This window comes from Pongo pygmaeus, chromosome 12, assembly GCF_028885625.2.
Source record: "Pongo pygmaeus isolate AG05252 chromosome 12, NHGRI_mPonPyg2-v2.0_pri, whole genome shotgun sequence".
Lineage (NCBI taxonomy): Eukaryota > Metazoa > Chordata > Mammalia > Primates > Hominidae > Pongo > Pongo pygmaeus.
Genome location: NC_072385.2, coordinates 48,356,267 through 48,362,012, shown reverse-complemented (window position 1 = coordinate 48,362,012; position 5,746 = coordinate 48,356,267). Strand labels below are relative to the sequence as shown.

The 5,746-nt window shown below is 45.8% G+C and overlaps 1 pseudogene; it reads left to right on the top strand.

Annotated features, from left to right (window-relative positions):
• Positions 1–2,730: 2,730 nt before the first annotated feature.
• On the top strand, positions 2,731–3,610 carry LOC129030427 (small ribosomal subunit protein uS5-like; annotated as a pseudogene).
• The last annotated feature ends 2,136 nt before the right edge of the window (positions 3,611–5,746 follow it).

Here is a 5,746-nt window from a genome sequence, read left to right as displayed (position 1 = left end):
TTGGAGAGAGAGAAAGTGTTTTTTACAAGTTCCCAAGTAAGTATTATAAATTAGTTTTATTGCCAACATATTGTACAGAGAGACAATAAAACAAGGCCATAATAAATTTGGTGCCTATGGTGATCCCAGTGAAGGGCAAGGTGAACTTACAAGATATCACAGTATGATAGAACCTGCATCAAGCAAAACCCAGGAAGCTAACACTGGGGGTGGTGTGGGTAGAAGCACAAAGTGAGAGAGCAGCAGGCTGGACTGGTGGGAGTCAATGGCTAGTTAGGGCCAAACAAATTGAAGGAGTAATAAAGTTATTAATTGATCTATTGCTTTCTCCATTCATTCAACCACAATATATTAAGCATCTGCTAAGTACTGGGTCCTAGGCTAGGTACTTGATCAGGATAAACAATATAGATTCTTTTTTTTTTTTTTTTTTGAGATGGAGTCTCGCTCGGTTGCCCAGGCTGGAGTGAAGTGGTGCCATCTCGGCTGACTGCAACCTCTGCCTCCTGGGTTCCAGCGATTCTTCCCGGGTAGCTGGGACTACAGGTGCAGGCCACCATGCCCAGCTAATTTTGTATTTTTACTAGAGACGTAGTTTCACCATGTTGGCCAGGCTGGTCTCGAACCCCTGACCTCAGGTGATCCACCCACCTTGGCCTCCCAAAGTGCTGGGATTACAGGCATGAGCCACCACCCTGGCTACAAAATTTATTCTTTGTAACGTATTTCTCTCAAAGATAAAATGATGAGATAACTCAGATTAATGACAAAATATGGGATCATGGAACTATGTATCCTGGTTTAAAATTAAAAGGGCACTAAGATGATTTTTTACCTCCCCTGTGAAATTCAGAAGACTGTTATCTGAGAGACGGCACTGTTAGCTCAGCCCTGGCTTTACTCTACATTTACTCTGAAGTCCTGTGGCATCCTTGTCTATTTCTTCAATATTACATTGGTGTGCTTCATAGAAGTCAACAAGATCAGAAGGATTATTGGTTAGAAGATAAAAACCACTGGCCCTACAAATGCTATTCGACGTTATCAAACAATCCATAGCTAGGAATTTATTCTATATTGTGGAAAAACCTTATTCTCTCGGAAGACAATGCTGCGGGGAAAAATGCCCACTCTTACATCAGTGCAGCCCCAAGACCTTCATGGAAGCATCTGTAGCTAAAAAGAACCTATTCTTTGAGTCACATTTTTTGTCCAAATGTTATCTCCTGCCAAGCTATCTCTCATTGCGTTTCCTGCTACTCAGATGTTCAGGTTTTTTGATCTGGCATGTTCTTAGGAAAAAAAATGAGTGAGGTGTATAATCGTATTATGAGGATTCTTTGGTTTGTGATGAAAAAAGCAAAAACAAAAACTCTATCCAACCTTGCTTAAGCAAAAAGGATTTATTTACTCACGTATACGGGAAGTCCATGGAGTAGGTTTTGCTTCAGGTGTGGCTGACGGAGATAGTTAAATGACATCACAGGGACCTGGTTTTTCTTTCTCTATCTCTCAGCTCTGTATCTTCATCCTCAGGCTGACCCTCCCCTTATGGCGACATTATGGCTACTGCAGCTCAAAAATTACATTCCTCCCAGGTGTAGAAGCGGCAGAAGAGAGAATTTCTCTTCGTCCAGTTTGAACAAAAACCCTGGGCCTAACTTTCACTGGCCTGAATTAGGTCAAGTGTCCACCCCTGATCTAATCACACTGGCTAGGAAAAGGGAAGACAGAGATTGTTTCAAATCTAGGTCACATGCTATCATTTTTTTTAATCATGTTAAAGTTGGCATCACCAATAACGGAATAAACCAACATTATGTACTTCCTGATATGATACACTGAAATGAATTCAGCATCACTTTCATGATACTCCTGACAAAAAATGCATAGCCTGAATCCAATCATGAGGAAACACCAGACAAACCCAATTTAAAAGACATTATATAAAACAACTGGCCTATATCCTTCAAAAATGTCAAGATTACAAAAGACAGCCCGGGCATCGTGGCTCACACCTGTAATCCCAGCACTTCAGGAGGCCAAGGCAGGCAGATCACTTGATCCCAGGAGTTCAAGACCAGCCTGGCCAACATGGCAAAAGCCCATCTCTACAAAAAAAAATACAAAAAATAGGCCGGGCGTGGTGGCTCATACCTATAATCCCAGCACTTTGGGAGGCTGAGGCAGGCGGGTCACCTGAGGTCAGGATTTTGAGACCAGCCTTGCTAACATGGCAAAATTCCGTCTCTACTAAAAATACAAAAATTAGCCTGGCGTGGTGTCTTACGCCTGTAATCCCAGCTACTTGGGAGGCTGAGGTAGGAGAATCGCTTGAACCTCAGAGGCGGAAGTTGCAGTGAGCCGAGATCATGCCATTGCACTCCAGCCTGGACAATGAGAGCGAAACTCCGTCTCAAAAAAATAAATGTCTTGCCAGACACAATGGCTCAAACCTGTAACCCCAGTACTTTGGGAGGCTGAGGCAGGAGAATCACTTGAGGTCAGGATTTTGAGACGAGCCTGGCAACATAGTGAGCCTCATCTTTACAAAATATTTTAAACATCAGCCAGAGGCTGAGGTCAGAGGATCACGTGAGCCCAGGAGGTCGAGGCTACAGTGAGCCGCGATTGTGCCACTGTACTCCTGCCTGGGCAACAAAATGAGATCTTGCCCCAAAATAAAATAAAATAAAATAAAAAATTGCTTCTTCTCCGAGAAAACACCAAATGGCGGATGACGCCGGTGCAGCGGGGGGGTGCCGGAGGCCCTGGTGGCCCTGGGATAGGGAACCGCGGTGGCTTCCGCGGAGGTTTCGGCAGTGGCATCCGGGGCCGGGGTCGCGGCCGTGGACGGGGCCGGAGCCGAGGCCGCGGAGTTCGCGGAGGCAAGGCCGAGGATAAGGAGTGGATGCCCGTCACCAAGCTGGGCCGCTTGGTAAAGGACATGAAGATCAAGTCTCTGGAGGAAATCTATCTCTTCTCCCTGCCCATTAAGGAATCTGAGATCATTGACTTTTTCCTGGGGGCCTCTCTCAAGGATGAGGTTTTGAAGATTATGCCCGTGCAAAAGCAGACCCGTGCCAGCCAGCGCACCAGGTTCAAGGCGTTTGCTGCTATCGGAGACTACAATGGCCACGTCGGTCTGGGTGTTAAGTGCTCCAAGGAGGTGGCCACCGCCATCCGTGCGGCCATCATCCTGGCCAAGCTCTCCATTGTCCCGGGGCGCAGAGGCTACTGGGGGAACAAGATCGGCAAGCCCCACACCGTCCCTTGCAAGGTGACAGGCCGCTGCGGCTCTGTGCTGGTGCGCCTCATCCCTGCACCCAGGGGCACTGGCATCGTCTCCGCACCTGTGCCCAAGAAGCTGCTCATGATGGCTGGTATCGATGACTGCCACACATCAGCCCGGGGCTGCACTGCCACCCTGGGCAACTTCACCAAGGCCACCTTTGATGCCATCTCTAAGACCTACAGCTACCTGACCCCCAACCTCTGGAAGGAGACTGTGTTTACCAAGTCTCCCTATCAGGAATTCACTAACCACCTCAAGACCCACGCCAGAGTCTCGGTGCAGCGGACCCAGGCTCCAGATGTGCCTACAACATAGGGTTTTTATATAAGAAAAATAAAGTGAATTAAGCCTGAAAAAAAATTTAAAAAACAAGAATCCGAATATTTCATCATTCACAGAAAATAGATTTTTAAAAAAGAAAGAGTGGACTAGACACAGTGGCTCATGCCTGTAATCCCAGCACCTCGGGAGGCTGAGGCCAGTGGATCACTTGAGTCCAGGAGTTGGAGACCAGCATGGGCAACATAGTGAGACACCCCCCACCCCCTGGCATCTCTACAAAAAATAGACAAAAATTAGCTGGCCATCTTGGCACATGCCCATAGTTCTAGCTGCTTGGAAGACTGAGGTAGAACAATCATTTGAACCTGGGAGGTGGTAGCTGCAGTGAGCCATGATCGCCTCGCTGTACTCAGAGAGAGAGAGAGAGAGTAATATATAAGTAGTACTCAGTCCAACTCTGTGGAAGATCACACATGTGGTCTAAACCAACAATGGATTTAACCTATCATGAAATTATTTTATCTTGTGCCCTAATTTTGAAGAAATAAATAAAAACTAGTAAACTGGGCTATTCAGGAAACATTTACCTTTAGAATGATCCATTAAAGTGAACAGAAAACTAAACCATGGACACAACAATTGTTACAGCTCACACAGTCTAGGCTGAAAACCATGGTGGGTGCAACCCAGCAATATGGCTTGGGGAGTGAGTAAGGAAGCTGAATTTCAGGGATTGTGTAAACAGGCCTTGGAACGTGTTGACATCAATAGTAATAGCTAAAGTGGTTCCTGAGTCCCCAAATTGTTCGTTGGTTCTATCAGTTAGGGTTTTCCAGAGAAAGAGCCAATAGGAGATACACACACACACACACACGGAGTGAAAGAGATTTTAAGAAATTGGTGAAGTGCCATTGTTGTTGTTGTCTGGGGTAAATACTTGGGGTTCCTCGTCTCACGCCAAGGGCACAGACACACACAATGAGTGAGTTTAGGAGCCGAGGTTTAATAGGCAAAAGAAAAATAAAGGAGAACAGCTCTCTATCCTGCGAGAGAGAGGGGATTCCAAATGGGAAATCTGGCCCAGAATGGGAGTGCTCTACAGGCTCGCAGAGGTAGTGTCTGATTTGCATAGGGCCCACAGATTGGTTGGACCAGGTGTGACGCTTACGTAGTGCTCAGGAAGGCTGGCTACCCCATCCAATTCTTATTGTGAAAATGGGCTTTCCATGTGGCGGGCACCATGTTGTCTGTTCCTTACTATACACGTGGCTGGCAAAGAGAGGGGAAGATGGAGCACCATTTTGAATATGCCTAGTTCCAGGTAACATTTTCCTATTGTCATAGCTGCCTGCATTCACCCACACAGGCTTCCGGCTTGCTTGTCTATGTCTGCAGCTCAATTTTACAGGCTGCTCTTTGTTAGAAAAGAAAATGATATGGGGGCTGCTTTTCATTAAAAGGAAAACCTTACCGAGGACTTCCTTCCCCTCACTCTCTGCCTAAATAATTTCTTTTTAACTCCTATATCATTGGGTCAGATGATTGCAGGGGTTAACAAGTGTGAAATCCATAAGACAGGTCATCAAGATGGAAATTCAAGCATTTCTTCCATATTATAGTCTTAAGATAGAATTCCTTCTTCTCAGAGAAACTGCAGTTTTTTCTCTGAAGACCTTAAACTGATTGGATGAGGTTCACCCACAAAGACTATCTCCTTTTCTTCAAGTCACTAATTGCACATGTTAATCACATCTACAAAATGCCTTCACAGCAATATATAGACAGTGTTTGACCAAATAGCTGACACCATAGCCAAGTTAACACATAAAATTAACCATTACACTGTTTGAGGTTTTTTTTTTTTCCATTTCATCTGCACAGGCACCTGGCTTCTAGCAGACATTTTCTCCTTGGATCTAGGCACCAGTGCATCCCATGCCAGGCCTGGCCCACCACGAGGACCACTGAATGCAGAAGCCCAGCTCCCACTCCCACCCAGGGCCACGAAATGACACTAGGGATGGAAACTGATGTGGGATGGTGCAGCAGAAAGCATTAAGGAGACTGGGATCTCAGAGTTGCTATACCAGGTGTGGGCTGCTCCTTCCAGACATCTTTAATCTTTATCAGGAAGACGAATAAGCTTCTATTATGATATATAAATCACTG